Genomic DNA, 26,502 nt, shown 5'->3' on the forward strand with positions numbered 1-26,502 from the left:
TGTGAAAATAAAAATTCAAATCACTATCACTGTGTAACTTTAGTGTTATATCGGGGTAACGGAAAAGAAAATGTCTTAATTTAAGCCAATAAAGTTAACTGACTCTCATATTTACAGTGTGACATGTAAAGAGCTTTCAAAATATTACAAATTCTTAAAAACTGGACCTCGTCAAATGGTACACCGAAATAGAAAAATCAGATTTAAAGCACAGCTAATATAAAATAAACAATAATACAGCTAAAAGTCAGATGACAGGAATTCCAAAATATTAGAAGGGGCTAAAAATATCTGATTGATAGACATATAAAAATTTTTTCAAGGAGTATATACAGAGGGTGCCAAAAATATGCATACACATTTTAAGAAAGGAAAAAACTGTATTAAAATTGTAATACTCAATAGATACCGATAACAAAAGATTTATACACGTCATGTTTGACTTCTGCAATTACAAGAGGTGCTCAAAGTGGTTACCATCAGCATCCAGACCCTTCTGATTACGGCGAACTACTGCTTGAGCAACACTGACCAAAATGTCCACTTGTATACATTTTCTGGCACCCCTGGTATATTGGATTGGATTTCTCGGACCTATTTTAGGAATGGTAATGGAAATAGGGGAAATTTTTCATTTTCTGTTGGTATTCATAAATTTAAACAAAAAACAGTACTTCTAGGAAATTAGTTCTAATAATAACCTATTAAATAAGCCAATTATCTAAATAAAATAAGTACTTATCCAACAATTAATGGGAAGTCAGAATCAACTACTAAATATTTTTAAGGGAGGAAAATACCTTTTAAAAATAGTTTATAAAGGCCTACATTAAAAAACAAAAATTAAGTGCCCATAATCTAAAACTTGAAACTGTCTGGAAGGAAAACTGACTCTGGGTGGTGAACACACAATGTGATACATAGATGATGTATTACAGAATTGTACCCTTGAAATCTATGTAACTTTACTAACCTTTGTCACCCCAATAAACTTTAATTTTAAAAAAAAGTAAAAGAAAAAATACATGTATGGGCATGTAAAAAATAATAATTTAAAAAAATGAAACTGTCATGTAGGAAAATGAATAAATGAAGTAGTATCAAAAGAATACATATTTTTGCTTCCAAAATTCTAATTCTAAACGTTTTTAGAGAAAAAATTTTAATATAATTTTGGATCCTATGTCATATGAAATACAAATACCAATAAACAGAATCCTATAACCTTAAAAAAAAAAAAAAAATTAAAAAAAAAAATCAATGTAAAAGTGCCAGGATGCCCTTTTATTTCTTCTTACCAGAAGTATATAATTTCGATATGTCAAATACGTAACTCATGTTTTTATTAATAACTAGTGAGACAGCACTTGAGGTCAGTAAAATAAAATCTGATGGCTAATATATTTTGACATTAAGTTGTACGATTTCCTTGACAATTGGGCATGAAGAGATTGGAAATGATTCAAAGGCAGGGATAACATTAATAAAAGAAAACCACAGAAATTTTAAATTGAAAACGTCCCTCACTTCACAGACAAGGCAATCGAGGCTTAAAGAGATTGTAAATTTTTCAAGATTGATAGCGAGCTTCAAGCAAAGCAGGGACCAGAAATTGACACTCAATTGAGTTTTCTTTCATGTGCCTCATGTCTACATAACTACATGTGACAAAATCCTAAAAGAATATTAGTCTTTAACATTAATACTGTCTTCTTTTCCAAAACCAGAATCACTATGATACTTAAAGATTATTACTCTAAGACAACTATTTACTCAGCACCCAATATGTTTCCAGCACACATTAATTTTCCAGAATATTTAGAAAAGTTTCTTTACGAGTTAATCAATGACTTTTAACCTGACCAGAACCCATAATAGCGTTAGATTTTACATTATAACTCTGTATGCACTTATTTAAACCTAAAACAATGATTTCAGAGAGAGGGAATTATGAAATGTTTCAGATACCTAAAGTCTCTATAAATCACCACCCTTAATTAAACAGTCTATTTTTATTATTTACAGCAATTGTGTTCTACAAATTGTCACAGATACTGAACCATTGCGCCTAGGAGAAATACAGGGTTAAATTCCTGTAAGCCTCTGGTCACAACATTTTTGCCAACTGATCAATACATAATCTTTTCATATGTGGGTTTCTATTTAAAGACATGCTTTTTAATACACAGTTCTGATTCGGTAACAGTGAACTCGCCAACAGCACTATACAACTCATGCGTGCACAAAACTCATGTTCTCCATAAGGCAATTGCAACACTAGACAGCAAGCACCTCAGTACTGCTTGGGGGCCATTTTAAACAGCAAGATTACACTCCTGCACAAAAAAAGGATAAAAAAGTTTTAGTGAAAAATGTTTCACTAATTAGACTAGGAAAATGACATTTGTTTACAGTATGAGAGCTGAAACAAGAAGACAGTGTCACCTTGTTTGACCTCAGCTGGGAACGTGAGTGTCAGGTAACTCAAATTTTTTCTCCTCTGTGCATGTCCATGCCCATGAATGATTATGAAAGGACCATGGGCACTGATTTTGGTATTACAAATATATTTTAGTGAGTAGGTGAATTTGCAAAAACAGAATCTGTAGATAATTAGGATGGATTGTACCTACTTTATCTAAATGCACTCGACAGAGCACTGCTTGCAATGCAGAATTCACACAGTATTTATTCTGAGCTATCAATGAAGAAGCCACAGCACTGCTTATTATGGTCTGGCAATCTAACAAAGGGTTAATAATTAGAGAAATTAAAAGCTCCAATATAGATATTCATCACTAAGATTTTCACATACATCAAAAGTTCATATAACGCATATTAAATAAAGTTGGACTTTGTTAGAGTAATCGCTGGAGGAAAAGGGAGGGGGATAGGGTATCACTTTTCCTTTTTTTAAGTGGAGAGACCAATGCTATTCTTGGCAGGTCTTTCACTGCAGTGCGAAGTCCAGAGGTTCCAACCTAAGGGTACTTAAAGGAGGAGATGCCTACAGACAGCTCCATTCCGAGATGAAGAAGTATAATAATTTTGGTCCTCAAAAAATTCAAACATAAGGTTATTGAAATAAAACAGAACTACTCTGTGATTTTGCCCAAGTCCTAGAAAATAGCAGGTAACTTTTAGTCATTATACTTGTTGATTCAATGGTACTTCAGACCTAATTCCAGTGCTTTTTTAAAAAAGTAGTTTCTCACAAGCTTTTTAACTAGTTTCTCATGAACCTTGCTTTTCAAAAGAACTTTGATTATCCAAAACTATTTGAACTGCTCATCTTAGAATGCTTAAAGGAATCAAAGGAGGCAGAGTACACATGTTAAACAAACTTAGAGGTCTGGAAGCCTGTCTCGTACGGAACCAGAGTTGTGAGCCTCAAAAGAAGATTCCAAGGCAAAGACTAGCCTTAAAATCACAGGAGACACTGGGGAATTCTGGTCATTAATAAAGCAAGAGGTGACTTAAGCAAATTGCCAAAGCCTCCAAATGACTGTGCAATATTATTAACATTTCTAGACGTTATATGGCAGGCAGCATCCATTAGGCTTGAGCTACAAAGTCATTTAAGAAGCTTTAAGTCACAGACGGCAGAAAAAGAAACCACACTGTACAGATCATTGGAAGATAACTCAAAGCTCAGAATCATATTCTGAAAGCAGTTTAGGATTTTCACTACATCCTAAAAGAGCCTCCCGAATTATCAGGAGCCTTCTTCTGGCCACACTACTTACTAACACTCTCACTTCTTATTGTAATTCTCTATTCTCCAAGTCAACAATTTATTAGTTAATTACTGTGGTTAAACTGACTAATAGTAAGTATCTGGAATACATGATAAAGTCAAATCACTCTGCTACTTAAAATCCAAAAGCCTCCCATCTCACTCAGAACAAAAGTGTTCCTACTTTAATAGTTGCCTGTTAGGTCCTATAAAACCTACACACATCACACCATTCTGAGCTCATATTCTATTCTCTTTTTTCACATTGCTCCACTCTTTTTCTCCTTGTTCTCTCTTAAAGAGGAAAATATGCTGCTACCTCAGAGCCTCTGCAATGGCTATTCCCTCTGCCTAAATGCTCTACCACATGTATCTGCATGCTTCTTCCCATTATTTCCTTCAGATCTCTGTTCAAGTATCTTCTAGTCAATGACATTCCCTAATCATCCTATGTAAAACAATAACTCCCTTGCGTCACATCCCTTTCTCCTTTGTCCTGTACCCTTCTCCACGGCACTATATAATAGGACTGGAACAGTGCCTGCTATGGAAGCACCTATCTATCCATTTATTCAAGTAGAACTTAAGCTAGAACTCACTAGAACTTAAGCTCCATAAGGAAAGAGACTTTCCTTTTCACCACTGTTATCTTCAGCACCTACAAAAACGCTTGGCTTAGTAGGTCCTCGAAACATTTGTTTAGTGAGTAAATAATTATTAAATCTTTTTAAAGCCAGTCATGCACTGAGCAGACTTTCTTCACCAAAGCAGAACTTCAAGCCAGGCCACAAACACGGTATCAATTATTTTAAGCACATTTTTTAAAGTTGGAGCCTGTACTAAAGTCACTTGCAGCACCTTTGAAACTGATAATATTTTAACATTTATTTATAAATTATATTCTAAGTCTTAAAAATGATTTTTATTTGTCAAATTTCTTGCTATTTTCAGCACAAGCTACAAATATATATATATATATATATATATATATATATATAACTGAAAAGATTAATGTTTCAAAAGCACGTAACTTTTTTAGTAATTTTAGTTCCACAGACTCCTATATTGCAGCTAACTAGAAAATCATATATGACTTAAGGTAAAAATCTTCCAGTTCCAGAGACTGTAAAATTGGTCAACAGGTCCTTAGTCATGCAGGTCAACAAAATCAATACCAAATGAACAATATGGGGAATATTATGATACAAACAGGAAGAATTCGTTAAGTTTTATGGTTTTGAACTGAAAATTTTAAATCCATATGCCTAATCATATACATCTTTACTAGAAAGGACACAAAACACTTATTTCTTAGTCCACATGACAATACCTATTTTTCACGTTATTTAACTTATAATACTTATTTTTGTTTTGGCCAAATTTAATTCATTTCCATTCAACCCCACTACTCTGCAATCTGCGTTTACTCCATTATAACTAAATTGTAAACTGGTTGCTAAACCCTTGTGAATCTTTTCCCATTTTTATAGCTTTTTACATTGTTGAACAAGCACTCCCTCTTCTTTATAACTATCTTGTCCCTTAGTTTCCCTTGATATCATCCTTTTCTTGGTAGTATCATCCCTCAGGCAGCATTGTTGTTTTCCACTGTCAGCTCCTTCCTTCTCTGCCATTTCTCTGAAAGCTAGGGTTTCAAATATCGCATAGAGCTAATGACAATTCTATTATTTCCAGCAAAACTCCTCTACTGACTCTTAATTTTAATTTTACCAAGATGTCCCACAATTACCCCAAATTCATTATTTTAAAACCTAAACTCTTTACACACACACACACACACACACACACACACACACCTAAATTTGTTCTTAGATCCTCCTACTATATATTTTCTCTGCATCACTGAATGCAACCATTTCTAGCCAGTTGCACATTTAAGAAACCCAGACGGCTTTTCCTCTCCCTCCGACTACCTCAACAATTGAGCCCTAAAGTCACTAGATGGAGCCAAGCAAGTTAGATGCATGTGTGGGAAGTAGGGTGAAGTCCAGCGTGGGGGGGCAGGTGGTCATTCCAAGCAGAGTGAGGACCTCATGTTAGACGCCTGTGTAGGAAGTAGGGTGACAGTCCCGCGGGGGTGGGGGAAGGAGAGGCAGCCCAGCATGGACTGCCAAAACCTGACTACGAGCTGGATGAGAAGTGATCCATATAGTGATCCCAGTGGGTCAAAAGTAGAGCAGAATGAGAACGTTTGTTTGGGTGGGGGTGTCAAACATGAGCAGGGTAAGACAAGTGTCCACACGGCAGGATGATGTCCAAGCCCAAATGGGATGAGGAAGGTGTGGTGGCCATCGTGGGACTCTGCTCAGTATACGTTTGACACAACCTGCTTTGAGAAGCACAACTGCTTGACAGCCCCCAGCTACCTCACCTTGGAATCCACTGCAACATTCACACCTGGCCATGCTTCCTCTAGGCTTCTCCCAGCAAAGGATTGAACATGGTGAGACTGCTCCAATAGCCAACTCTGAATGGGGGTGCCCTGCACATAATAAACTCGTGTGCTGACATTTATTTCTCTGGGGACCTGAATTGACACAGAAGGCATCCATGTACTCTGGTGCAAGAAACTCTTTGGATGAAATAAAAAAGTTCTGAAAGATGCTACAAAATGGTTAACTTCATTAAACAGAGGTCATTTCACTCCAGGATGTTTAAGGAACACATCCTACTCCATAAAGAAATCCAGTGGCTTAGACGAGGAAAAGTTCTCAACAGAGTATCTGAGTGGAAACCACAGAAGGCTAGATTTTGTTGAATACTTGGAAGATGAAGAATGGCTGCAGAAACTACCAATGTGGCACTTACTCTTCAGTCCCTGTGAAGTACGAAGAAATGGTTTTGACTTCAAGGGACAAGATTCTTGGACTTAAAAGGAAAACACATTTTTGGAAAACATCATGTTACAAAAAGAAATATTGGCTTCTGTCCTCTGCTGCTTGGGTTTGAATGAAGAGGGTATCAGCAAGTCTCAAATCTGACTGGAAACCAACTGGAGAAGCTGCAGAACAAAACTGAACAGATTTTCCTTCCCTTTCAACACAAATGTATCACTGGTGAATTTTTTTCCTGAATCTTCTGATTGTGAGAATTTGACTTGAGAAAAAAGGAAGAAGAGCTGCGGTCTTATACATTCAAGATGAGTTTTACTGATCTGCCCCAGACAAGTTCTGGATTTCTGTGAAGAAAAGAATATCCCGCTATTTGTAGGAAAACAATGAACATTATGCTGCAGTTTTTAACTTCTCACATATTTAAACTACCTTTTTCTTATTCAATGGACATCAGGAATAAGCTAAGATATGGTCTCACTTCAATTGAAAAGGAAATTTGTGTGTGCCAGCTTATCTCATGTTTGACCCTGAATTGATATTTGTGAAGCAAAGAACAAGCACAGGACGTCAATATAATTTTTACATTAAAGAGGTAAATTCATAATAAAGAGATAAAATTTTTATTTTTAAGGTTCAAAAACAATATTTTTATGCATATACGAGTCTATAAAGGAAGCAATTCTAATTGCTGGGCTGACACTTGAGCCTGATCATATCATTGAATAAGAAAATGTTTTTCAAATCTTATATAAAATTATATCTAGGCAACATTTTTATTCATGTTTCTTTAGTCTATGGTTTTAGTAAAATTATTATTCAACATTGTCAATAAATTTTTCATGTTGTAAACAATATTAATTAAAATACATTTACAACCTTTATTTAATCTGCTGAGCCTGCATTAAGAAAAATTGAGTCCCATTTTGGCTTAAGTTAGTTACACAAAATTTATTACATTTCTTATGAGTTGCAAAATTTATGAAAATATAAAAAAGATTAACTTCAAGGAAAGTAAGCTAAGCTCAATTAGCAGGTGGCTGTATTTCCCCCCGACAAAAGTTGGCTAAAATGTCATTTTTAGTTTTAAATATAGGAGAAAAACTACTTTTGCACGTATCATAGCTCATATAGAAATTTGTGGTGAGGCTTATTTGAACAAGATGAAAAAGATGAAGTAGTAAAATAAGAAAAAAACAAAATTGGAATTTCCTTTACCTGCTCTACTAACTTACATTACAGCTGATATCCTTTGAGGGACAGGGAACCACACAAAAAGGAAGCTAATGAGTTTGCCAATATAAATATATCCACAGAAAAAGAGCATTCTCTACTCAAAAGAGCACTGAAATTATCAACGAATTATTATACCTACAAGTTACTGATCAAACAAAGGCACAATGAGCTATAGATGTAATAATTTTTATGTAGGGGTTCTCAAGATCAGAAAATTATTTTAGGTGTTCCACCAGCGTAAAAAAGATAGAGAGAGGCTGAAAGTGAGCACCGGTAATGGAACAAATTGAGAGTTACACAACATCATTTCTGTGATATTCCTGCCAACGATGCATAATCTGAACCCAGTAACGAGGAAACAACAGACAAACCCAAATTAAGGGTCCTTGTTCAAAATGACCGGCCTGTAATCTTTAAAAGTATTAAACGAATGAAAATAAAGATCAAGGAACTGTTCCAGATACATAACAAAATGCAACCCATGATTCTGAATAAAATCGTTTTGTTACACAAGATATTATTTGAACAACTGGTGAAACTCAAATGGGGTCTGAGGATAGACAATCTAATATGCCAATGCCAACATCCTGATTTTAATAATAGCTATAGTGTGATTGTGCAGGAGAATGTCCTTGTTTACAAGAAACGCATACTCAAGTGTTTGGGGGAGATAGATGGTGTATCACGGTGGCAACTTATCAGATGGTTCTGGGGCAAAATAAGTTCTTCGTGTGGTACTTTGAACTTATCAGGAAGTTAAAAAAAAAAAAAGAGGGAGGGAGAAATCTGGAGTCTTTCTGGTTCCTAACATCTGTTACAGATTACCTTTGTTTTTCCCCACATTTTTGTCACTTACTCATATCATCACTAAGTCCTCCAAAGTCTACCTTTAAGTAGCTCTACAATCAATCCTCTTCCCTGGTACTACTTAATAAGCAGATACCATAGGTCTCTTGCCCAAACCGTTTGAATAGTATCCTCAGTTATCTACCAATCTTTTGTCTCCCACCCCTCTCATCTACTCCTGATACTGCTGCCAGAACACAAAATATCAACACCTCAGTGGCAGTTTCCAAACTTTCTACATGATGAATACTTTGCCCAATGAAGGCAAAAAATTCAAGGGGTAGAGAGAGCTTCTAAGGGAAGGGATGGGGGAGAAGGCAAGAGTGTACAGAGGGAATTAACAACTCCTGAGTGACTCTGAACAGTTCTGAAAACTACTATTTTATAGGATAAAATCTAAACTCCCGAACACAATACACAAAGTGATCCTAGTCTGGCCTCACTTCTATCCTTCTTCAGAACACATTGGTTTGTCTTCAATGGTACATTACCCAACAATGTTGATCTAGTTGTAGTCTCCCAAACATCTGTATGTTCTCGTATGTTTGTACCTTTGCAAATGATCTTTCTTTCTCTTTAACATGTTTCTTTGCTCACTGTTTACTAACCCTATCTTGCAATGTAAGTCACCTTCCCTCCCTCTTCTATTCTTCTGTGTCACAGAACTTGCTGAAATTGGCAAGCACAGACCTCCCCTTTCTATTATACTTATAAAAAAGGCAGAAAATATTGGTGGAACATTTAGGGGAGAATTGGGGAACACAGATAGTAAGAGAAAAAAATGCAGTAACTATCAAGTGCTCAAAGGGGTAAGCTTGAACATAGAGGACAGACGACTTGATTACCGTATTGTAAATTATCTTTTTAATATATATTATAGGAAGAAGGCTCAAAAAGTGGACATGTTTGCTATTTCAAGCTAAAAACCATGGTAAATAGGGATTTTTTTCAAACATGAAAATATAAGTGTACATCTGAAATTGTTACCAGATATTTCTACTTCTTTGTATTAGTTCAAAAACGAAGTCTACTTCTGGAAAAAAAAAAAAACCCTATGACTGAGCAAATTGATCCCTCGTATATGTCTTTTAGGTAGAGTACTGATGTCATCATGATTTGGAGAAGAAGGGGTGTCAGGTTTTATGTGAAAGCTGAAATATGTGTAAGAAAAGTCATCAAGAAAATGCAAAATAAAACCATAATGCAATATAAGTTCCCATCCACAAGAACTGCTAAAAATTAAAGGAGTCCAGACAACACCAAATGTTGGTGAAAATAGGAAGCAACTGAAATTCTCATACATGGCTACTGGGACTGTACAATGGGACCGCCCCTGTAGAAAACTACGTGGCAGTTTCTTATAAAAATACACACTTCCTATGAGCTAGCACATATACTCCTAAGTACTTACGAAGAGAAATGTACACAAACAGGTTGGTATAAGAATGCTTATAGCTGCTTTACTCAGAATAGCCAAAACTGAAAACAACTCAAACATTCAATAATAGAATAAATTGAGATATATTTATATAATAGAATAGTGCACAGAAATAAAAAGAATGCATTTTTGATATATGCAACATGCATGTCAAAAACAGTATGTTGAATGAAAACAGCCAGACACAAAAAGCATCACTATATGATTCTATTTATGTAATATTTAAGAATACACAAAACTAATCTACAGTGGTAATAATCAGAACAGTAGTTGCCTAAGGGTTGAGTGAAAGGAATGAAGCATGAGGAAAATTTTGGGACTGACAGGAATATTCTATCTTGATTGAGGTATTGGTTACATAGGTATATACGTTTGTCAAAAACTCACCTGTGCATTTTACTTCATATAAAAAGCATTTCAATTAAATATATATATTATTATATAATTAATATATATAATATATAATTAACATATATATTATATATTAATTTTAATATATAATTATATTATATATTAATTATATAATTATAATTATAATATATAAATATATGTAATAATATATTGATATATATAATATATATAATTAAATATATATATATATAAATTGAGAACAATGCAAAATCTCCTCTGCCTTCTTTGACTCTCCCACTGTGAGCCTGTTACAAGCTGAAAACTGCTTTAGTTTTCTTTGCTCTGGGCCCGTCAGTTGGCTCTTGCCTATACTAATACCAGATATGATCCCATCAGAGAGCCAGGATAAAAGCCTAGAATCCTGACTTCTCCACTTCAACAGGCAAGGTGGCTGTTTCCCGCAGTCTTGGTACTGAGGAGTCGGTACAGTGTAATGTTCTGTAGCAGGTAGAGAATTCTGAATGAAGAATACGATAGGGCCACATAAACAACTGTACTAAAAGGAACAATATCTGAAGCCACTACCTTAAAGAGCCGATGACCACACGACTAAAGAAAACCAGAATCCGCTATATTTCAGAAATAACTCAGCGTCTCAAGAAAGCCTCACCACCACCACAATGAGCAAGTGCTGACTCAGAGCCTTTCCGCTTTGGCCTCTACTCTGCCGCACTATCATTTTACAAGAAGGTATTGAACTTCAGAAAAAGCACATGACGGTAATATAGAAAATGTACTGTCTGTAGAAAACTAATGAGTCTGTTGTTTTAACAGGGGTTTATCTTAATAAGCATAATTTTAGGATGTCAACTACTATTGTAGAGCACAAGGGGAAAAACTGCTTTCTTCTTTGCTTTTTAAATTTGGGAATCCTATTCCTATTTGCTTCTGCTTGACGTCCCTTGCCTGGGTTCCTGGGAGGTTTCAGTTGGTATGTGTGTGGTCAGGATTCAGGTAACTTCTGCTGGATTTCTTTTCTTGCTCTCTGAGACAAAACAATTACCTCATTTAGCTGAATATGCCAGAGAATCAATATTCACAGACAGACTCCCAGAAGCAATCATTCCATCTTCCTCGTCAAACTCTTGCCAACAGCGATGAGTGGACATACTGGGGGAAGATACTGCCTGACTGTACTGCACACAGTGTGGTTTCAGAAAATGTGTATTTTTGAATTAAAAAAGAGAAATACTTAAACTCTACCATGTGCCACATACTGGGGACACAATGCTGACCAAAGCCATAGTCCTGCATCCTAAAAAATATGAGAAAAACATTATATATATATGGATATATATATATATATATCCATATATATATGGTTTTTATAATTATATATAATTATAATAGAAACCAGGTAAAATAAATTTCATTCTACCTGATGGAGTTTGGCCCCATCACTACCTACCAATATCCTTATCTGTCAATACTACAGTGACTGAAAAAGCAAAAAAAAAAAACAAAAATCACCACCACCCCCAAAAAAAACACCCCCAAAACAAAACAACTCTAATACCAAAAAACATTTATAATCTACTTAAAACTATTCCTTTTCATTTCTTTCTTTCTTAGTAAAGACTGAGAGCTATTATTTTTTAAACAGTAAGAAGTATCATTATTTTCTTACAAAGATCTTCTCTATACATGTAGAAATAAAGCAACACTGTCATAATGATTAAATCAGTAAACTAGATCCCTTATGTAATGATCTGTCATTTTTCAGACAAGAAATTTTTAAAATTTTTCAGGTTACAGACCAGTATTTCTGGACAAACCTAACAAGGCAGTAGTTGTAAAACACTCTCAAACTTCCAAACACCCTCAATTTCAGTACAAACGATGCTGTGTTGCATACTCAGTCTAAAACTAAGAGGAAGCATTGTGGGTTGGTCACAACTTGAATTCCTTGTCACAATGACGACTGCCTAAGGATGTGACCACTCCACGAAGCCATTCAAATAACTGGGAAGACAATAACGATGGGCACTGCTCTCCAAAACTACTGATTTTCAGGTTCGTTAGAAGGAATATTTCTTAGATCTTTCACGTTTCTGGATAGGATTCTTTCACTAGGAAGTTGTTCCTCTCACCTAGACAAAAAAGAATGCTAACTCAAAAGAATAATAATAATTAATGAAAGCCATAAAAATATACCTTCTTTCTTCTACTGCAGGAATTCAGCTACTCACGATACAGAAACCAAAATACTGGCAGAGAATCTTATAGGTTAGGCAACATTTACACAGCACCCACTAGAATCCAACACTGCGCTGGGTACAGGATATTCATTTAATCTAGAAGCCTGAGATCATTATTGCCATTTTACAAAAACAGGAAACAGAATTAGATTAAGGTCACTTGCCCAAAGATTTATACTTAGTACAATTTAGTAACACTGGAAACTCAGATGTGTCTGAGCCAAGGTTTATGTTCATTCCACTAGGACAACCTGTCTTCCAATATGGTATGATGAGGATCTTACAGCAGCAAGAGAAACAAGGGCACAAGTGACAGCAACATCACACCACTACAAAAGCCACTTCTTAAGATAGAGACCCCTCTCAGACCTCTAAATATAGCCTTTCTTCCGATCAGGGTCTGGGTACTGGCCAAAAAAATTGCTTTTAGGCTCCCCCTAGCAAAGTAAAAAGTTATATGAGATTTGTCCTAGGCCCAGTTCAGGACCAAAGGGTCTCAGTCATTTTACCAGCACTCCTCATCTCCCCCACACCCAAAATCTCATGCACCTACTCTGCTTTTGCTTACTAGTTACTAAGTCCTCTTAAAGTTACATCTGAATCTGTAAATGTAGCTCTATATGTAGCTTTATATATGATTACAATTATTTTGACAGTTTCAATTGATAATTGATTTTAGACAAAACAATGAAATCAAACTCTACAGACTCTAACCCAAAGAAGCTAACCAACTTTATCATCTGGCTTCCCTAGCAATCCTTAACAAAACTGTAAAATAATAATTACCTAGTTATTGAATCTTAGTTTGTGACAGGCCTTGCTAAATGTTTTACATATGAAACCTGATTTCATTGTCCGAACGTACGATATAGATTCTACTTTACAGATGAAGGAATGAGACTCAGAAACTACGCCATACTGCCTGTCAACATGACCCCATTTGACACAAGGTAATTGTCCCTCCGAACCTCCATCTTCCTACCCTGCACTCCCAGGGCAGTGGAAATCCTACAGTATTGTGGTCAAAGATAAACCAGTGTTGACTCTAGCAAAGCTAATGGTTTTGTATCCAAAGTAAGAGTAAGGAATAATATCAGTGAAGAACATTAAGAAATAGGTCATTTCAGCACAATTTCAAAGCCAAATTGATAATGAAACAGCTGCAAAACACTGAGGTCATAAAACCCAGTGGGTAAGTGCCCAGGGTCAGTAGTCAGATGACAGTACATATTCTAATTCCACCAGTACCTACCTATGTAGCCATGGGCAAATTACTCAATGTCTTTAAATCTGAGTTACCTCACCTGCGATGGCACCTCTATCTCACAGGATCACTGGGAGGATAAGAGAGGTAAGCTTTGGGCTCCCACCTTTATGTAGGCGTCTCATATTAGATACCCACCTTACTGAGGCCTTCTAAGTTATTTCTTTGTCTCCAGCACTGGAGGCAGCCCTTAAATTAGAAACCTAATGTCTCCAAGTTTTGAAAAACCCCCAGCACAAAAGTTGGCTTTTCCCCGCTCTTAGCTCCCAGGGTCTCTGGTTGTTAGTCACTGAATTTGTTTTCACGTCAGCACTGTGGTTAAATCAATCTAGCTAGCTGGCTAGCTAGCTAGTTATATCTTTACTTTATCTGACATTTCAGTTGTTTCATTTGAGAGGGTTTTTCACAGTATCTGTTTGGTATTCCACCATATGACTAGGAACAAAAGTCATAATTCTTCGCTGGGGGGCCTTGGATGATTTTACAAAGAATATTTAAAATGAATACTGAAGTATTATCAGATGGCAACCTGGGGCGAAGTAGGAAAAACACATTACAAAAGGGGCAAATGAAAGAAACAGTTAAGATACGCGAGATGATTGGTTTTGCTGGGTTTAAAATTAATTATAGGGTATAAAATTGCTGGAAATGAGACTGATGGACTAGGAAATCAGGCTCAAGGCAGGGTCCAACTCTTGAAAATCTCTGTGCCATGATAAAGATGAACTTGAGACTGGGAGTCACGAAAGGGCTGTAAGCAGAGAGCTGACCTTGTCACATCCATGCATGAAAGGGATTATTCTTACAGAAATGGAAACAAAGCATGTAGAAGAGACAAGAGAGCAGAGCCTTGCTATTCAAAATTTGGTCTTCCACCAGCCCTCTGGCATCGCCAGGAAGCTTGTTAGAAACACAAAACCCACTGATCAGAACCTGCATTTCAAACAAGAGGCCCAGGTGAATCACCTGCATAGTCAATTGATGTCAAAGCGATGGTCGGCAGAGCCAACGGAAAAGAAATTATTCCAGAATACATGACATTTATTTGATGCTCAAGTTGCTTCATTTGCCGAATGAGCTGACTGTTAATATTGTAGGTCTTTAACATTGTTAGATTTCATATTTGAGGTTTTGACACTACAGACTTATGATATGTGATGATCTGTTATTTAACTGTGACATAAATTTGAGTTCATTAACATGTTGCTGTCTAAGAGCAAAGCGTTTAGTAAACCCAGGAGACTATTCAGAATCAGAGAGGTTTTTGGTTCTCCACTCATTGTTGCATATGTGGTAACTCTTCAGGTTAAAGAGAAGGGGTAGGATAGGATAGAAGTGAAAAGGTCAAAGAATCTGATACTTTTAATAAAAACTCTAACAAGAGATGGAGAGAGTTATACACTTTAGAGTTATTCTGTATTTTGGATGTTTCACTTAATGTCTCTAGCTATGTTCCTGTTTAATGTCAAGCGAAATATATTTGAACCACTTTACTTAATTTAATAAATATTGATTGTCATATTTGTCCAAATTTCAGAATGCTTTCTTTTTTTCATGTTTCTCACTGCCTCTTTGATCAGGTTTTTATTCAAAAGTAGCTGTCCAAAGTGATTTGACCTTTATGGAATAAACAAATTTAAGTTTATGCCACAGGCCTCTTCTGTGGTGGCTTTCTTTTCTGCAGGTTTCTTCTCAGGGGCTGGTTTCCTGGTAGCTGCAGTCTTTTTTCCCACTTCTTCTGGGCTTTTTCTGCTTCGTAACAGGAACAGCCTTCTTCCCTGGCTTCATGCCTGGAGCCCTCTTCTCACCTGATGTGGCTTCTGGCGCTGCTGCTGCTTTATCCCCTGGAGCTGGTGGTTCTGGGCCTGGTGAAGAAGGGTGTTCCCACCCAGTGTCTTTGCACGTGGATTTAGCTTCAACATGATTCTCAGGTTTTTCAGTGGATTCTTCTTCAGGACTCAGCGATGAATCTTCTTGTGTGGTATTCGGAGGGCTCTTTGAATCTCTGGGCTTTTCAAGATTCTGCTCAGGTCTGTATGGAGCGTCTAGTGAATGGGACGGTTGTAGTTACTCTCGAGGGAGGCAGCGTTACGCCAAGCGCCACACAGACCATCTAACTTGCAGAAAGCACTGTCAGTCCAAACGCAGAAACGGCCCACATGCCCACCAGGAGCAAGTTTCCAAGTGTTCAGTTTGCTTCCATTAAGCAGAGTCATTCCAGGGATGTTTCTGAAGGCTTTGATGATGCCACTGCCCTCATCCTAGGTGACGCAAGGTGCCTTGAGCTGGGTGCAACGACGGGTTCTCACTTCGTCCTTGCCAGCTCTCATTCGTTGAGAGGCATAGACCTTTTCGATATCATTCCAGGCCTTAAGCTTCTTAAGAAGCAAAACAGCCTCCTTGGTCTTCCTGTAGCCTTCAGCTTTATCTTCAACCAGAAAGGAAGTTCAGGAACTTCCTCAATACGATGACCTTTAGACATGACCACGCTGGTAACACCAAGGCAGCCAGGGCAGAGCAGATGGCATGTCGCTTCTGTGCCGTATTCACTCTGCAGTGCCAGCGGCACCAGGTTTGGGTTGGTGCAAACATGCGGCCCCACCACACATATTGGCAAAAGTACCCTGCCCAGAGTGATGAGTATCACCGCCTCAAATGCTGGGAATTCCAGGACCCGCGACTCAGCACCACTGACAGCACAGGGCTGTCTACTGTTTTTGTGCAAGTTGGTGTGAACAAAGTTCACAATATCTGGTCGAATGGCAGCCTTGAACACAGCAGGCAAAGTGACATTTTTTCCAGACAATTCCTCCTTTTTGGGTATCAGTGGACGAGCACACGCCATGGCGGCAAGAGGAGACGGCCACGCTCCTCTCAACCCAATGGCTCCCACAGAAAAAAGAGAAGAATACTTTTGAAAATAAGTATTTTCTCAGAGTATGTTGCATTAAAATTATTGTGGGGGGTGGGGTTGGTGAGAGTTGTTAAATGCAGAAACCTGGGTTTAGCCTACCCTAGATCCACTGACTCCCAATCTACATTTTTAAATAAGCAACTTCCAAGTAATTATGTGAGCAGCCAAGTTGTTTTTTCCAAATCTGGAAACCATACTGTTCAATTTTTTATTTTTATTCGAACACACACACACACACACACACACACACACACACACACACACACCAGGACCCAGATCAAAAAATAAAACATTCTGATACTCTAGACCCCTCCTCTCCAGCGACTCCTAGAAACTAACCTTCTATTCTGGAATAGCTTATACAATGGGGAAAGGGCAGGCTCTTCAATAAACGGTATTGTTGGAAAACCTGGAAAGCCACATGTAAAAAGATGAAACTTGACCCCTGTCGTATACCACACAAAAATAAACTCAAAATGGACCACAGATTTGAATACAAGACCTGAAACCACAAACACCTAGAAAAAAAACATAGGGAGTAAATAAGCTCCTTGGTATCGGTCTTGGCAATGATTTTCTTGGATTTGACACCAAAAGCAAAAGGCAAAAAAAGCAAAGTAACCAAGTGGGACAGCATTAAACTAAAAAAAGCTTCCACACAGTAAAGTAATCCATCAACAAAATGAAAAGGCAACATATAGACTGGGAGAAAATATTTACAAGTCATGTATCTGATATGGAGTTAATATCCAAAATATATAAAGAACTCATACAACTCAAAAGCAAAAGAAAAAAAATCTAATTAGAAAATGGGAAGAGAAACTGAACAGATTTTTTCCAAAGAAGACATACAACTGGCAAACAGGTACATGAAAAGGTGCATAATATCACTAACCATCCGGTAAGTACAAATCAATACCACAATGAGGTATCACTGCATTTAGAATAACTATCACCAAAAGACAAGAGATACTAAGTGCCGGGGAGGATGTGGAGAAAAGAGAAACTTGTGCACGGTTTGTGGGAATATAGATTGATGTAGCCCCTATGGAAAACAGTATGGAGGTTCCTCAAAAAATGAAAAATTGAACTACCATATGATCCAGCAACTCCACTCCGGGATCTACATCCAAAGCAAATGAAAACAGGATATCGAAGAGGTATTCACACTCCCATATTCACTGAAAAATTATTCACAATAGCCAAGACATGGAAACAACCTTAAGTGTCTATCAGTAGATAAATTGATACAGAAGATGTGGTATAAATACATACACAATGGAATATTATTCAGCTATGAGAAAGAAGGAAATCCTGCCATTTGGGACATTAGCTAAGTAAAATAAGCCAGACAGAGAAAGACAAATACTGAGTGGTATCACTTATTATGTGGAATCTAAAAAAGAAAGAAAACTCAAATTCATAGAAACAGAATAGAAAAGTGGTCGTCTGGGGCTAACGAGTAGAGGGGAACACAGACAGGTTAGTTAAGAGGGTATACGAGGTCAGACAATTAAGTTTGCGAACTCATCCTAGTAAAAGTCCTACATACCTCATTGCTGAATATCACTACGGTCACCTTCGAAGCACTCCCCTTGGGAAGCTATGCAGCGATGCCAGCGCCTAGTCCACCCTTCAAAGCAATTTTGGAACTCTTTTTCTGGAATGGCCATCAGAGCTGTCGTCGTATTACCCTTGATGTCCTGAATGTCATCAAAATGTCTTCCTTTCAATATTTCCTTTATCTTCGAGTAAAAAAAGAGGTCATTGGGGGCCAGATCAGGTGAGTGGGGAGGGTGTTTCAATACACTGATTTGTTTACTGGCTAAAAACTCCCTCGCAGACAGTGCCATGTGAGCTGGTGCATTGTCGTGATGCAAGAGCCATGAATTGTTGGGGAAAAGTTCAGGTCGTCTAACTTTTCACACAGCCTTTTCAGCACTTCCAAATAGTAACCTTGGTTAACTTTGTCCAGTTGGTACAAATTTAGAATGAATAATCCCTCTGCTATCAAAAAAAAGGTCAGCAACCTCGTTGCAACAAGTTCGCGAACTTAATTGTCAGACCTCGGATACTACCTTTCCCAAATGAACTACATCACTAAGGAATCAAATAGCAAATAAAGGGAGATGTTTATTTATAAAATTATTTGTTAGTAAATGAAAGCTTAGCACACCACCGTTTTGCAACCGCCACTAAATTAATGGATGGAGGCACTGAGTATCAACAGCTGCTAACATCACAAAAGGAAGGACACCAGACATAGGTGACTCCTAATGAAATAACACACCACCCCCTAAACAGGGCTCAAACAAGCCTGACAAAGTCTCTAGGTTCAGCTGCCATTGTGAGGAAATAAGATGAATGTGGTGAACTACACTATGTGAATGCAATCAGTCAAATCTATGAAAAACAAGTCAAACAAATAAAATTTAAGGAAAAGTATGTAAAATAAATCTGTAGATTAAGAGATATAAGAAATAGCAACTCTTTTTTTAAATGGTTGAGATTAAACAACAGTATCTAGGGAGACATACTTGGCTGAGAGAATCATAAACACAGGGAAGTGATTATTGTAAGAGTAACAGAGGGGGAGTTACTTGAAGGAAGGGAAGGGGATATGACTGAGTCAGGGCACACACAGGAGCACCTGGGATAGTTGGCAAACTATTGAGCTGTGTGGTAGTTATGAGAATGTATTATCTTAATACACTAAGGTCTAAATTTGTTTTTATATTTTCTGTATCTATAGTTTATTTTACAATGAAAAGAAAATAGCTTAAAAATTATAGGTAAGATCTGCTAAATCTAGTAAGAACGCCCCTAAAGATTCATCAGCAATGGGCAGGTGTCATCTGGATTATTTTCAACAATCATTTTCATTCTAAATTGTCACAGTATCATCTCAAAATAAAGCAGAAGGAGATACACAATTTGAAAAAGTATCTTAAAATGCCTGATGCCTGTCGTAATTGTGCTAATGAAACTATTCAATACAATATTCAGACTTATTGCTGCTGCAATAGTACAATAGCTGCCAAATTTGGCAAAGTCAACAAATTTGGGAATGTGACGCATAGCTTGAAGCCAGTTAATTTACTTTCAGACACCTCTTCATTCCACTATTTCACAACCAGTGTTCAAAATAGTAATTCACTTGTGCAGAACAAGCCATAGTTTCCAGACCACTGGATTTCTCTGGATTTCTTCTAAGGTCAAAGACGCCATAACAATTCAAACTATAATATGCCAAGATGTCACTTTTACTATATAAACACAAGACTTTGTATCTCTTTAAAAATTAACATAAGTATCCATAAATACTAGGCCATAATTATTTTATTGCTTGCAAAATCACCTAATTTCAATTAGCAATTTGAAGAATTCTTTGCTATCTCATTTCAGAATTACAAAGTTCAATCATATTTTTCTGAAATTCAAAACTTCTGTTCACATTATAGCATAGACATACAGATGTTCTTTTGAGACATGTGCTCTACTTCTTCTTCCTACCAATCTGAACAAAAATTAATTAATAAATTACAATGAATTACCAAATATGTACTAGGCAATGAAGCAGATACATGGCATGTAAAAAAACCACAATCCTGCTCGCAAGATAGCTTGAAATCTATCGAGTTGGAGATACAAGTACTTCTATTACCACACAATTACTTGATTTGATATTATGATCTACATATATAATAGAAGTTCCAAGAAGGAAGAAATCTCATGTAACTAGAAACAAGACACATCTCTGCACATGAAAGACACTCAATAAATACAAATGGAAGGAATAAATGAACCAAAAAATGTTTGGCACTGTTGCACACATATATATAGAAGTGAGTTGGGTCCTCAATAACTAGCAACACAAAATTTGCTCCTTGCCAGGCAGCCGGATGGCTCAATGAGTTAGAGAGCGAGCTCTGAACAACAGAGTTGCCAGTTCGATTTCCACATGGGCCAGTGAGTTGTGCCTTCCACAACTAGATTAAAGACAAAGAGCTGCCGCTGAGATGCTGGGGGGCGGTTAGATGGTTCAGTTGGTTGGAGCGCGAGCTCTTAACAAGGTTGCCAGTTCAATTCCCCCATGGGATGGTGGTCTGCGCCCCCTGCAACTAAGATCGAAAATGGAGACTGGACTTGGAGCTGAGTTGCGCCCTCCACAACTAGACTGAAGGACAACTACTTGGAGCCGATGGGCCCTGGAGAAACACACTGTTCCCCAATATTCCCCAATAAAATTAAATATACATATATTGCTCCTTGCCAAAAAAGAGCCCTAAAAATGACTACACACCTGCAAAATTTCATAGATTTTTTTTTAAGAGGCACATATTCTTTTCATATTTCAGCTTCTCAGAAACTGATAGCATGCCATTGTTGAAGGAGCAGCTTTTTTTCTTTTCTAGTAAATAAAGTAACTATACCTAACGTTTCTTAGATTTTATCAAAATATGAATTGATTCTAAAGATAAATATAGTATGTGTCATGATTTCAAAATTAATTACTCGCTACATGCTAATTTGGATATGTAATTCCAATTTTCATAAGTTTAAAAAAATTTATAGAAGACAAACACCTTGCAATGTCAAATCCTGAGTTCTGATTCTGAAAACTTCAAAACATGAAAGAACATAATTACAACCACTACAAACTCATACAACACATCTTCCATAAAATCTACAGCATGCAAGTTCTTGAACATTTCTACAATTGGTATTGCAAGGTAAATAATTCCATGTAATGTGAACAAATCTCAGTTATAGAAATACTGAAGATATTTTTTCTTATACTAAAAGATAGCAAACTGAGGGGTGGGGAGAAAATAATCTTTGCTGCTGTATTTTTATCTATAAGTAGAAGGATAAAATAATGACCATTTTAAAAAGTAGAAATTTTACTAAAAAAACCGAACAGAATGGGATTAATTTCATATTAACCAAATAAATTTCATATTCATTTATAAATTACCCAAAAGGAAAACTCATATGATCAACATAATACAGTAGTCTCAAATAAGCAACCTGTTATATTCTATTTTGACCAGAGAAGATGTGATTTTTTAAGAAGTAAACAACAAATTTACCACTGTCTAGGTATTACTGTTTATCTAGGGAACGACAGTCAGTTGGAAATGTGCAAGCAGGCAAGATTTAAACTGCTGACACAACCTTATGTACAGCATCCTTTCTTTGAAACAGCACTAGTCTAATTAGATCAAGAACTTCCCTACCAATCTTTTATCATCATCATCAATATCTGAATAGAAAAGAATATGAACAAGTGAAACATATTAATCAGTTAAGGAAAGAATAAACCTTAAATCAGAAAGAGAGTGACTGCATACATGTTTGCACCCACGAGTATGCGCATATATCTTTATAGCTCCCATTTCTGAACCTATAGTTTTTAGGTTCTGTTTTGCTTTTGCTTTTATCCATATAAAACTAAAGACAGGAGGAATATGGTAGTCAGTGAATCTGACTTTTGTATATACAGGGGTCCCCTAACCTTTGCAATCTCAAATTTCATCATTTGAAAAGGAATATTTGAGTATCTGCTATGTGCCAATCACTATGGTAAAGTTTTATATAAATTATCTCTTTATCTTCAAAAGAATCCTATCAGATAATTAGTATTATCCTCATATAATCATCTCAGTCACCTAAATTTGATTCAGTCACAAGTCTAACTCCAAAACCCCGTTCCTTTACTACATGGCAATAATAATGCCTAAATTAATACCTAAACTATTTGAATTATGGAATAATTCTAACAAAAAGATGTCATAATCCACATGCCTGTCGTAAAACATAAAGCTATACAAACATAATGAACAAACAGTATTCTCGTACACCTATTCCATCGCACTACTCCCCTCCCAATGTGGAAGAGATGGTTAGTATTAATAGCATAAATAGCACAGGAAAAAATATAAATATGAATGTACACAAATACAGTTCAATGCATGAAGTGTTAATGACAAAAAATGGGACAATGAGAGACAACAGTCTATTTTTCCACAAAACACCTTTCTGTAATGCGAATTAGTTCAATTGTTCATCATTGAGGGATGAGGTCAGTATAATGTGAAAGTCACATTGGTCTACAAAGAATTTTCTCCACTCCAGTAATGCTTTAATGCCATCAGGGACAAGCTTTCTCACAGAGAGAGCCTTAGTAATACTCAACGATCTTAAGTAAAAAACAAAACAAAATTGAAAAATCTGTAGAAGAGGGAAAGCAGAGACTGGTTAATGGCTTTAAGAACTGCTAGGCTTTCCACGTTGTCAAACTATCTGGTCAAGCTGTGAGTACAGATAAAGAAGCCATAGAAGTATTTTCCACGTTTTTTTTTTTTTTTTAAAGGGGGCTGAGGGTAGAGGGGACTGATAAAGAAGCTTACAACGTGGATCAAAATTTTTAATTTATCTTAGGTAGAACTGAATGCCTTCGTGGACCTACATGTCAAAGGAGAGGGCATAAATCCTAGGACTTAGAATTAGCTAACTGATGTTGGGTACAAATGTTTAGCTGTATTAATAATTTTTTTTAGACTTGTTACTGGTTTTGTTAGTACATAATTACAAACTTGCATAGGTTTCTGAATGGCTTGTCCCTATTTTTAGAGTACCATTTTGCAGAACTTTATAGGTTTTTTCCAGAGACACGCAGTATATTGTTTTGTAACAGAACCGCCTGTATCATGGTATTTAAAGAAATTCAGCATCACCACCTTCTTTATTTAAATCCAACCTAGCTTCTTCAGTATTAACTGTTATGGGGTCAAACCAATCTGCATTGAGAGGTTAAACTTTATTGTTGCTAAACACTTAAGAATTTCTTTGTCAAACCAAAATATTGCCTATTTTTGCTTCTGCTTTAAGAAATACTAATTAAAAGAATTGGAAATATTTGAAATGAATAGAAATTAGGTAATAACATTTAAAAATACAGATTGTAATAGCAGATATAAAATATGTGACCTTGAAATTCTCTCAAAATTATGCTAAATTAAATTTAAATTCTAAAATATGCTACCATGTATTTTTTTAAATACTATTTCGAGTCAGGTTCTTTAATTTTATAATAATGCCACAGGAGGGTCACATTCCTTAGAACGATACAGGTTTTTTCCCTTAGGGCAGATCTTTTTAGTTTACAGCATAGCACACTTAAAATTATTTTCTTTATGAAAATGTCAAATTATTAAGAAGAAAGCAATCTTTACTTGCCTTGGTCAAAGAGAATACATTTCTTTACTAAGACAAACAACAAAAATTGACTTCCGCATTTAAATCTCTGTCAGTAACATGTGTCTAAGGCATTTCTAACACTGTAAGAATGTCAAATCCTAATCAAAATTTAATTTTGGTAATACAAACTATTAAAAAAGTAAAGTTATTAAATTTTTACCTGAAATGTTTTACATTAAGAAATTTTTTAAGTTCTTTTTATGACGCTCTGAAACAGATGCATCCTGAAATACCAAGTCACTGAAGCTGGAAGTACCAGTACAGCAGGCATACCACTGTGAACACGGAAGGATGGGGCATAGGATCTGGCAGGAAGGGGAGAAAATGTATCTTGAACTGAACAAGTATACCGATCTGGTAAACTAATATAATCTAAGTGATCTCCACCACCCCACATCACTTCCTATCTGCTTTATATCAAATGTCATTTGGACCTTGACAGTTCATACCACCTTTTAGTCTTTCTGCCAATTCATGCTTATTACTATAACATTCTGAATCAAATTCTGGCTCAGGGATTACCAAAAGGTCAGCAACAGCTCTCAAAGTCTGTTTTTCTTTATTGCCTAAATTTCGATGATCTGTTTTCCAAACCTTTCACTATGGAACATGTCTCCTCTATGCAAAATTATCAAGATGGAAGTGGCAGATTTACCTCTTATTGAAACAAAAATAAAAATACTAATGAAGAACGATTTCCACTATAAGACAGAAAATAGATATCAAAACTACACAGCTCTACATAAAATGTTTATTGAACAACTAGAATTTATACTTGCTAACTGAGTACTTTAATCTCCTTATTGAGATGAGTGAAGCTTTCAGAACTGTGCTCTTGTCAATTTTCAACATCTCAAAGGCTTTGTTTCTTTATTCCTCCTTCCTTCTCTCCTGTCTCTTAAGAAAAAAGTGATCCCTGTCATTTCCACACTAATACCACTGCCAGTCCTTTTGATTTTGTCTGTCCCTACACCTCCTCCAGAAACTTGCTCCATTCATCGTCCCCACTCCTGCATGAAGGTTCAATTTCTTCAATCTCACTCGTCTCTCTTTCTGTGAACATTCACAAGTACTATATGACATTGATTCACGGATGCAAAACAATATAAACGAGTGAAGCCTTATACTGTAAATAGGAAGGGAGTCTCCCCAATCCAACTATACAGATTTTAAAAATAGTAAAATTCAGTATTGTTTTCAATTCACTTTTTAATGAAACTCTAGTCATGGAATGAAAATAATGGAGGAAGCAATAGTTAGTATCATAAAATACATAATGAACAAAGGCTATAAGGCAATGACTTCTAATTTTCATTTTGCAGCAACCAAGGAATTCTTTGTTATACCAAAATATACCTAAAAATTATCACAGATATGATTCTAAGAAACAAATTTTTAATGGTACTCTTTAGAAGATGAACTGCTATGACTTTCAACAACCAGTCATCTCCAATATTTAGGAATGTATTTCCTATATAGAAATAGAATATGTTACAAACCTTTGCTCTTATGCTTATTTTTCTTTTAAAAATTAAACCAATCTGTTTCTTAAACAGTATCTTTAAAAGGTTAACATTGTGATTTTTAATTACTATAGATCATAGATTTAGGAGTAAAGAATAACATTTTTCCCCCTAAATACTGTAATCTCACTCAGAATTCTGGGATTTTTCCTCCAAAGTTTGTAATTTCATATATTTACAACTTACACATACTGGTTGGAAAAAAATTATAAAGAAACTTATAAATGTGGAAGCATGAGAAAAACAAAAAGAATACACCTGTAATTCATAACTTTCCATCACTGTCATTCTCTTATTCTAGATTAAAATAATTTCTTCCTCAATTACTTTCTTCTTTCCAACTTACACAAAATCTAAGTCATGTCCAATCCTATCCTTAGGCACTAAAACATATCACTTATGATATATGAATTTTAACTGTCACATTAATCTAATCTTATAGTATCTTGGATCCAACGACAAGCTGCATTATAGTAGACTACTTTCTGTAAAGCCCAATAAGGGCCAAACCACAATTATGTCAATTTGTACTATACATATATATCTGACTTAAAGGGACAGAACACAATTTACTGAAAAGCCCACAGTAGTGATTTTACCTGGCAAAGGACACAGGGATAATTTCTAGTAAATCCAAGAATAAAATTTTTGACTTTATATTTCTGACTTCTTCTTTCTCACTCTACACACTCTCCTCAGGCTATTATATCTACTTCATACCTTCAACTGCTATCTATAGTGCTGGTTCCAAGACTTGGATGGGGTTAGTCAGAGATCACTTCAGGGGCAGGGGTCCTTGTACCTCTGGCAGATTCCTAGTA

At 36.1% G+C, this 26,502-nt stretch overlaps 1 protein-coding gene and 1 pseudogene across 4 annotated transcripts in view; both read right to left on the bottom strand.

Moving 5' to 3' along the window:
- The window catches only part of FBXW7 (F-box and WD repeat domain containing 7), a 173,184-nt gene that overhangs the window by 86,850 nt on the left and 59,832 nt on the right, over positions 1-26,502 (bottom strand). The window lies entirely within an intron of this gene.
- LOC308509371 (large ribosomal subunit protein uL4-like) lies at positions 15,601-16,878 on the bottom strand (annotated as a pseudogene). Its single transcript has one exon. The product of its transcript is annotated as a large ribosomal subunit protein uL4-like (transcript).

Source organism: Rhinolophus hipposideros, assembly GCF_964194185.1.
Source record: "Rhinolophus hipposideros genome assembly, chromosome: 16".
NCBI classification, from domain to species: domain Eukaryota; kingdom Metazoa; phylum Chordata; class Mammalia; order Chiroptera; family Rhinolophidae; genus Rhinolophus; species Rhinolophus hipposideros.